The sequence below is a fragment of the Microcaecilia unicolor genome, chromosome 2 (assembly GCF_901765095.1).
Source record: "Microcaecilia unicolor chromosome 2, aMicUni1.1, whole genome shotgun sequence".
NCBI lineage: Eukaryota > Metazoa > Chordata > Amphibia > Gymnophiona > Siphonopidae > Microcaecilia > Microcaecilia unicolor.
In genome coordinates, this window is record NC_044032.1 from 2,187,801 (window position 1) to 2,198,300 (window position 10,500).

The 10,500-nt window shown below is 41.7% G+C and overlaps 1 protein-coding gene across 1 annotated transcript in view; it reads right to left on the minus strand.

The window, feature by feature from the left end:
- Positions 1-10,500, minus strand: part of LOC115461766 — a 568,733-nt gene that overhangs the window by 34,614 nt on the left and 523,619 nt on the right. The window lies entirely within an intron of this gene.

Here is a 10,500-nt window from a genome sequence, read left to right on the forward strand (position 1 = left end):
AGGATAAGAACAGGATCAGATGCTAATTGCCGAAAGAAATCAGCCATTGGGTGAGAGGGGCAGATATTCTTTGGGCTAAGAAAGAGAGGGCTAAGGCAGAGGGTAGAAAGACAAGTTAGGGTCCCACAACACCCCCAGACTGCACACCATATATGCCTTAGAGAAAATTCATCAATGTAGTTTACAATGATAATTATAAAATGTGAGAAAGGAACAACATGAAATCAGGAAAGAGGAGAGAGCAGATATGGCAGAGAAGTGCCAAGGAGGAAAGAGGAGTAAACATGAACCAACACTGGCAAGCTGTCACCTTCAGTCCAGTCAAAGGCGACGGTAGCTACTCAGGACCCAAAAGCTTTAACAAAGAGGTGGGTCTTAAGCTTAGTCTTAAATAGGGCTGAAGAACACTCTAGGCATAGTTCTACCAGTATTGAGTCTGAAAGTGCTAAAAATCTTACGCTGAATATTGGACAGATGAATGGAACAGTTGGAGGGGAGTTGACAAAGGTTAAGTTGGGAGGAATGAAGAGACCGCTCGTGGTTGGTATGGCAACAGAACTTGTGATAAGTAGAGAGGACAACCTGTGTAATAGATTTTGAAGGGCATTTTTGATATGATGTTCAAATCCAACTTTGGACGTTTCGCTCAAAACGTCCCAGACTCAAGTGGTGTATATAGAGATTTTTGAAACCAAAGAAGTGATTATCGTTTTGTTTTGAAAATGGTCTGTTTCTAGATGTTACTGTAATCAGTGTATCTATTTTTTTGGATCATTTTCGAAAACAAAAGGTCCAAGTGAAAAACGCACAAAATCAAGCTATTAGGATGTAGGAGGAGCCAGCATTCTTAGTAGACTGGCCACATAGACATCTCAGCAGAGCTGTGGGGGACTGCAGTGGACCTCACATAAAGGTCCCAGGTACACATGTCACCCTTACCCCCTTATACTGTATAGTGAGCTCTCCAAAACCCACTGTACCCAACTGTACACCACTACAGTAGCCCTTATGCCTTCAAGTGTCACCTATATGTAGGTACAGTAGGTTTTTGGTGAGTTTTGGAGCACTCACAGAACCTTGATGAACTTCAGGCTTAATAATGTTCCACCTGGAAACATAGCCCCCCCCAGTCTCACTTGCTGGATTTGTTCTGATGAGAATGACCGAAACCATTTAGAAATCGCAGGACCAGTTCCTTCTATGATAACCAAGTCACCGCAATCTCAAGATTAATGGTATCAAATGTAGAGAAGACATTCCCTTATCAAAGCCCTTCTGAGCTACGTCTAACACCAAAATTAAGGGCTGCAGCCTCCAGACTCAGATATAATATCTTCAGGTAACTCTCATTTGGGCTATCAATCATGAAAGTCAGGAAATGTGATGTGTCTAATAAAAAAAGTTGTCATCTTATTTTTTACTGTTTTTGTTAAACTATTCCTCTGTGAATTTCAATGGAAAAACATAACAACTACACTAAGCTAATTTAAATCTAACATAAATGTCTGATTGTCATGCAGGAATGAAAGAGTTAATTCGTTACACCAAAACAAAAACAAAAAAGTAGAAGGTCAAACCTTTTATTGGTACAGCTTAACAAATTTTTTTAAAAGGATAACACAGTCAACAGAACAGTATGAAATATTTACGGAGAGCATATTTCATTCTAAAATAGCACTAGAGCATTCTCCCCCTTCTATCTCACTGTATCACACACTGTGCTAATATCTTTTAGTCTATTTTTATGACTTGTAATTTTAAGTTTGTCTTTCTTCATTAAATTACTTGATTTAAGCTTTGTGTCCTGAATAATCAACTCATGTAAAACTCCTTCCGTTGATGAAAACAATTATTCTCTATCAAAAGAGGAGCTATTTTAATTAGACAACAAAGATGTGTAGCAGATTTTTTCCAGAATTCTCATCTCACGATTGCCTGAAAGTTTATTTATTTATCTTTTTTAATGAAAAATGTCTATTTCAGTGCAGATAAATTCTGAATATATTAACTGGTCCTATGCCTCTAGTATTTACCTTTCTGCCTTGGTTTATTCCTTGGTGGTTCAGGGTTGATCTTCTCCTCCGGCTTCTTTGGTACTCTTATTGCAGCGTAGGTGACCTGTCCATCCTTCTCCAGCACTGAGGAACCTTCCATGAAATTATATATGGTTTAGAAACAGAAGCAGTGCCCGGGAATGCGAAATCCATCACCCCAACCAGCATCTGAGCACATTTACCTGATGACCAGGACTGGAAAGGTTTGAATCCCTTTTTCTTTATGACTCTTAGATCAGAATAAGTCACTGTCTCAGCCATTGCAAATGCCTCTTACTCTGACTACCTCTGTTGGGGAGATGAAGGTACACTGCAGGCGGACAGGAAGTCAGACGAATTGTGTAGTGTTGAAAATAGTAACAAAAAGCATTAAGGCAGAATTGACCAGATTGAAAGTATGATCTAAAAGTAAGGAGAACAGTTAATCAAATACTTAATGGAAAGTTGTCTAGTTTAACATGGTGCTAGATTTATTTGGTCTAAAAGTGGGTAACCCTGGAAGAGTCAGGGATGAACCTTGGCCAGCTAGTTTGTTTTGGGAGTACTAACAGGCTTGTCTAGATTGCCGAAAATGAGCTTCATTGAGTGGGTAAAGTCATAAGATAGTAGTGGCCCTACCATTAGGCCAACTGAGGTGGGGGCCTCAGGCAGCACTCTACATGGAACGACATCTCCCCATTCCCTCCTCAACCCTCTTCCCCGTGTTTACCTTCTTTTTTCTTTCCCAAAAGGCAGCAGTGGCAGCAGCGATTCCCATAGGCTGCCCTGCCACCAGCACCGGCCTCATCTCCTTACTGTGGCTCGCCTCTTTGACGTATCTTCCTGTTTCCTCAGAGGTGGGCTGTAGTAGAGCGAAGAGGCTGGTGCTGGTGGCAGGGCAGCCTATGGGAATCACTGCCGCTGTTGCCTTTTGGAAAAGAAAAAAAGAAGGTAAACGTGGGAAAGAAAGTTGAGGATGGAAGGGGGAGATGCCAGACCATGGCTAGGTGGGGGTGGGTGGGGGAGGCGGATGGTTTCTCATCCCTGCCTCAGGTGGCAGATTGCCTTGGGCCACCCCTGTCATAAAAACATAAGAGTAGCCATACTGGGTCAGACCAATGGTCCATCTAGCCCAGTATCCTGTTTCCAACAGTGGTAAATCCAGGTCTCAAGTACCTGGCAGAAACCCAAATAGTAGCAAGATTCATGCAACTGATTCTGAGGACAAGCAGTGGCTTCCCCTATGTCCATCTCAATAACATATTGCGGACTTTTCCTCCAGGAACTTGTCCAAAACTTTTCTAAACCCAGATACACTAACAGCTGTCACCACATGCAATGACTTCCAGAGCTTAACTATTCTTTGAGTGAAAAAGTATTTCCTCCTATTTTTTTTTTTTAAGTATTTCCATGTAATTCCATTGAGTGTCCCCTGGTCTTTGTACTTTTTGAAACAGCGAAAAATCGATTCACTTCTACCCGTTCTACACCACTCAGGATTTTATGGAGCTTAATCATATCTCCCCTCAGCTGTCTCTTTTCCAAGCTGAAGAGCCCTAACCTCTTTAGCCTTTCCTCATATTGGAGCAGTTCCATCTCCTTTATCGTTTTGGTCGCTCTTCTTTGAGCCATTTCTAATTCCACAATATCATTTTTGAGATATGGCGACCAGAAATGAATGCAATTTTCAAGGTGAAGTTGTCCCTTTCCTAATAATTCCTAGCATCCTGTTTGCTTTTTTTGGCTGCCACCACACACTAAGCAGAAGATTTCAGCTTATTGTCTACAATCTAGATCTTTTTCTTGAGTACTGACTCCTAAGGTTGACCTCAGCATCAGGTGACTATAATTTGGCTTATTTTTCCCAATGTGCATCACCTTGCATTTGTCTACATTAAATTTCATCTACCATTTGGATGCCCAGTCCTCCCTGGCTCTGATCCTGCGATCTTGGGCTGGGTCTCTCCACTGCCCACCCAGAGATCTCCTTCACAATTGCTGTTTTTCTTAATAGCAGCTCTCCTTTTTTTTTTAGCCAATGGATTCACTTCTTTTAATTCTGGGACTCCCCTTTACCCTACACGTCAATGGCATGGGATGTGCAGGCAACTCAGGCTTGCAGGCAAACAAGGACAAGCAAACCAAAAACAAAAAAAAAATCAAAGACCACCCCCCAAGTAACACTTTATATTGACACCTAACTCCATCTCCCCTGCCACTCATATCTAGAAGGGCACTCTCTGCATTTTATTCTAAAGCTACTCCCCTTGGGTTGGACTTTCTCCCACCCAGGGACCTCCCAGTCACTCCCCCCAGTGACTCTGCACAGGGACTTTACTTTCTTACTAATCACAAACAGGGGATTGCAAGAGGAAGACTGGGAAAGGGTCGGAAAATGGAAAGAGGACATTGAATATCTGTTTTGACCACTGTGATACTATCCGGTTAGTGCTAGGGTGGTTTGTGGATGGACCTTGGGAGAGCTTTTACTTATCTGGTTAGAGGTGATATTCACTCCCTTGACCAAATAAGTATGTGGATAGAGTGATGACAGCTAAAAGACTGGCCCTAACTTTATCTGCTGAGCTAACTGGGTCCCAGTCTGAATATCGGCCAGTGCTGGAATAGCTTTCGGTGACCATATAAAAATAAGTCCAACTAGAAAACTCCACACAAGTTTATTAATAAAATAACTCGACATGGAAACGTTTCGCCACAGCAGGCTGCCTCAGGGGTCACAATCTGTTGGAAATTATCTCAATAGCACAAGAACTTGTGATGCGTGTAAAAACTGATGCATCAAACAGTCGTACAACCAAAAACGTACCCAGAGAAGGGTTCTTGCTGTCAATTTTTATAAGTACCCAAGATTTTATGCAATTGAGATCATTTCTAACAGATCGTGACCCTTGATGCAGCCTGTTTTCGCAAAAAGTGAAGTAGAATGAAGCCTTTAAAGATGCCATGTTAATGTTCGCACAAACCTTTTGCCCGCAGCTTGGTAAAAGGACCCCTATATATTTGATTCACAATTACTTTCTACATAATTTGAATTTTTAATGTTTTATACTAACATTATGATTAATGACTATTTTGATATATTATCTATATCCATATATTGATATAAATGTATTTTATGTTGCTATTTTTACGAGACATTTGGTTCATCCTTTTACATGTTCTATTGGTGTCAAAAGAAAGTTGAATGCATGTTTGTTGTTAGACGGTGCCCCTGACACTGACCTTTTGTGGGCCAAAACATGGCCATCTCGGGCTTTCTGAGCAATCTCTTTATTCTCCTTCAAGAAATGGACACTGTGACATTATCATTTTACTTCTGATCTGCTATTTTTCACATTTTATGATAATTCTGGAAATATTTATGGTGAACAAATACAGAGTGATGTTGTGGTAAAGTGAAGTTCCTGTGTGACAGACACATTGGGGAATCATAAGGAGGAAGAGTTAAGCTATGTCCAATAAGAGATTTGGTTTTGTTGTGTTGCAGGGTTAAGGCATTTAAGTTGGATCGTTAGGGTATGCCTTTTTGAACAAGTTAGTTTTTAGTAGTTTCCGGAAGTTTAAGTGGTCATATGTTGTTTTCACAGTGCTTGGTAGTGCGTTCCATAGTTGCGTGCTTATATAGGAGAAGCTGGATGAGTAGGTTGATTTGTATTTGAGTCCTTTGCAGCTTGGGTGGTGGAGACTTAGGTATGTTCGTGTTGATCTTGATGTGTTTCTGGTTGGTAGGTCTGTCATGTTTTTCTCGTAGGGGTTTTGTGCTTTCAAATTTCATTTTTCCAAATATGAGCCTGGCTTGGAGTTTCTTTATGATTTGTTCTTTGCATCCCGCATAGATTCCATTGCAGTAGTCTAGATGACTTAGTACCATAGATTGCATCAAGTTGCAAAATATTTCCCTCGGGAAAAACGGTTTCACTCGTTTGAGCTTCCACATTGAGTGGAACATTTTCTTTATTGTAGCTTTTGCTTGGCTCTCTAGTGTGAGGTTTCGGTCGATTGTAACTCCGAGAATTTTCAGGCTGTCTGATATAGGGAGGGTGTAATCTGAGGTGGTTATGTTGGTGGGTTTATTTGTGTTATATTGGGATGAGAGGATGAGACAATGTGTTTTTTCTGTGTTAGTTTTAGTTGAAATGCATTCGCCCATGAGTTCATGATGTTTAAACTGAGTTTGATTTCTTTGGTGATTTCTGTTAAATCATGTTTGGAAGGGATGCATATTGTGACATTGTCTGCGTATATGAACGGGTTAAGGCCTTGATTGGATAAGGACTTGGCTAGTGGGGTCATCATTAGGTTGAAAAGGAGCGGTGATAGTGGTGATCCTTGAGGTACTCCACAGTCTGTTTTCCATGGTGATGATATGTTCGCATTTGATTTCACTTGATATGTTCTAGTAGTTAGGAAACCCTTGATCCAGCTAAGTACACTTCCACCAATCCCGAAGTATTCTAGGATGCTTAGTAGTATATTATGGTTTACCATGTCGAACGCACTAGACATGTCGAATTGTAGAAGAAGTATGCTTTTGCCTGTTGTAATTTCTTGTTTGAATTTGGCTATGAGAGTGATTAGTACTGTTTCGGTGCTGTGGATGGCGCGAAATCCTGATTGTGATTTGTGTAGTACTGTGAATTTGTTTATGTAGTCAGTAAGTTGTTTGGTTACGATGCTTTCCCTCAGTTTAACTAAGAGTGGGATTGATGCTACTGGGCGGTAGTTGGTGATATCGTCTGGTTTTTTCTAGGTGTCTTTTGGTATTGGGGTGAGTAAGATGTTGCCGTTTTCCTTGAGGAAGAGACCAAGTTGAAGCATGTAGTTTAAGTGGAAGGTGAGGTCTGCTATGAAGCGGTGGGTGTGGATTTTAATAGGTAACTGGGACAGGCATCCAATTTACAGTGAGTCTTTGAAAACCTATTAATCGCTTGCTTGACTGTTTCAGCGGTGAGGGGATATATATATATTGGCTGTGCAAATCTCTGTTTTATAGATAGGAAGGGAAAGATGTGATTACTGTTCTTCCATGAGGTTAGTGGTCTAGTGTTTCACTTGTACCTGATTTTCAAAGTTTTATGATTAACTTGTCAACGTTATATCATTGGTGAATTTGACTTGAGGAAGTTCATTATTACTATTTTTGTTATTTTATTTTGGAATAAACTTCTTTGAAGTTGAGGGATATCACTGCTATTCGACGTTTTCATGAACACTGTAAGCTGTAAATAATTTCAGTCGGTCAATGGACTGTGATGGCTGATAGGAATCAGACCTGGGCTGGGGATATAATGAACAGGGGATACATTGGGTTTTTACCATTTCCTCATATTTGTCATGAATTATTTTTTATTTTTTTTTGTGGCTTTTTGAAGAAACAGTATAAAAAATGAACAAACAAATAGAAACAAACGTATAAAATATCTATAAAATCTTGAGTGGTGTAGAACGGGTAAAAGTGAATCGATTTTCACACTTTCAAAAAGTACAAAGACCAGGGGACACTCGATGAAGTTATATGGAAATACTTTTAAAACAAATAACGAAATATTTTTCACACAAAGAATACAACTCTGTAATTCATTGCCAGAGGATGTGGTATCAGCCGTTAACGTGTCTGGGTTTTAAAATGGTTTGGACAAGTTCCTGGAGGAAAAGTCCATAGTCTGTTATTGAGACAGACATGGGGAAGCCACTGCTTGCCCTGGGATAGGTAGCATGGAATATTGATACCATGTAGGTTTCTGCCAGGTGCTTGTGACCGGATTGGCCACAGGATACTGGACTAAATGAACCATCAGTCTGACCTAGTATGGCTATTCTTATGTTCTAATTTCAATACATTTCCCTATCAACTATTCATGGCAGCCATTTTGTTGAGGCAACTGCTAGAGACAGGAGAGAGTGGGGTTTCCTCCTGACCCCATTGCCTCTATTGGACCACCAGGGATCTTAGGTAGGCTTGGGGGGAGGGGGGAGAAGGTTGGGAGTGAGGTCTACCCTTACCAGAGGAGGGTGGATCGGAAGGGGATCTGTTCTGGGGAGGTGGTGGGAGTGGCATTGGAAGGAGAAGCATCCTCAAGCCTTCCTTGCCTCTATCCAGTATTTTGACTGGTGCCTGGTTAACCTCACCGCATAAGGTTAGGATAGCCTTTTTTCTGTCCTAATTCTAGGTGGCTACTAGCTGGTTAGTGGTCTGAATATCGCCACTAACTGGTTTTGTAGTTCTCCCCTAATTCCATCCCCAGCCTGCCCCTAATCTCACTAGTTAGGGATGGCCAGTTAGCAGGAATATCCATTGTCACTGCCTATCCCTGTTGTGCCCCAGACAAGTGATTTAAATGGACATTTAAAGTGTTTTAATATCTATCCCTATGTATATTTAATGCCACTCTCTGGATAGTGAGTGGTCCTGAATGTAGGCAGATACTGATGATTTCAGTTATTTCTATAGTTACGCAGTTTAAGGGGTCCTTTTACTAAACTGCAGTAAAAGGGGCTCAGCTCTAGCGGCAGCGTCCATTTTGCCGCACGCTAGGACCCCTTTCACCGCAGCAGGTGAAAATAAGCAAAAATGAAGCAGATGTGGTAAGTTCGCACTTGCCACACAGCCATTTCGGGGGGGGGGGGGGGAGGCATTTAACACGACTACTAATCATTTCTATAGTGCTACTAGACGTACCCAGCGCTGTACACTTGAACATGAAGAGACAGTCCCTGCTCCACAGAGCTTACAATCTAATTAGGACAGACAAACAGGACAAACTTACAATTTGTTAATAGCACAACAATAGTAAAATAACCAGGAATAAACATAAATACAATAAATGAAGTAAAACTGAAAACAGTAAATTGAAACCTAATAATAGAACTACTGTGAAACGGTAACAAAAATATTCACATTTAACAGCACTGGAATTCAAATACCAGCGATATAACTACAACATAATAGAGTGGAGGAGTGGCCTAGTGGTTAGAGCACCGGTCTTGTATTCCATTCCAGCGGTGGCCAGTTCAAATCCCACTGCTGCTCCTTGTGATGTTGGGCAAATCACTTAACCCTCCATTGTCAGGTACAAACTTAGATTGTGAGCCCTTCTGGGACAGAGAAATATCCAGAGTACCTGAATGTAACTCACCTTGAGCTACTACTGAAAAAGGTGTGAGCAAATCTAAATAATAAATTTTTGCATAATACTAATGATACACCTAATAAGCATTAGAACATTCAACTAACATAGATATGATGCTAAAGATTTTTCTGCAATGTGGCTTACCATCTGCCTCATAATCGAAAGTGAAAGATGCCCATATTTTGACCTAAATTGGGAGATAGGCGTCTTTCTCTAGTGGGCAACCAAATCGTATAATCGAAAGCCGATTTTGGTCGTCTTCAACTGCAATCCATCGCGGGAACGAACAAAGTTGAGGAGGGCATGTTGGAGGCGTGGCGAATGCGGGACTGGGGCATGGTTATCCGCCGAGGAGAGATGGGCGTCTTTAGCTGATAATCGAAACAAGAAGGACGTTTTTGAAAAGAATTTGGTCCGCTTTATTTGGACCCTTTTTTTCAGGTCCAAGTCCCAAAAACGTGCCCCAACTGACCAGATGACCACCGGAGGGAATTGGGGATCACCTCCCCTGATTCCCCCAGTGGTCACTAACCCCCCCCCCAAAAAAAAAACACTTTAAAAACTTTTTTTCCAGCCTCTATGCCAGCCTCAAATGCCGTACCACCTCCATGACAGCAAATGTGTTCTATCCTCTGACAGCCTTTCCCTGGTTCTGATGTGGCTCTCGGGTGAGTGTGACACCTTCTCTGTTATGTGCACTGTAGAGTCACATCAGCAATGCATTGTGGTGGGTGTAGGGTATTGGGCTCCGTGATTCCACTAGCTTGTGTTAAATGCTCATGATGTTGGTAGTTGGTAGGCTCTACTCCAATGGTGCTTTTCCCTCTGCTTACTGGGTCAGAGTGTGCCCTGTTTTGTTTCCAGTAGTCCATGAGGTAGTGGCCATTTTTGTAAGCCAGTTTTAAATCCCTTTCATGTGTTTCCCATGTTAGAGAACGTAGTTATTACCTTGAATGTTGCTGAAAGAGGGCATTGTACAGCATTCTGCCAGCTCTGACCTACTGCTCATCTCAGTACCAGGGAGACTCTTTGCCAGTGGGACACACTCTGATCTGCAGTTAACTTGAGTAAACGTGCTTATTCCAATAAAGGACTTTTTCAAAGAGATTAGTCTTCAGGTCTCAACTGGTGTGCCAAGGTGATACAACAGCAACAAGTCCTAGAGGCCTGTGTATGCAGGTCCCTGGAGCACTTTTAGTGGGTACCGCAGTGCCTTCAGGCAGGCGGACCCAGGCCCATCCCCCCTACCTGTAACACTTGTGCTGGTAAATGGGAGGCCTCCAAAACCCACTGTACCCAAATGTAGGTGCCCCTTC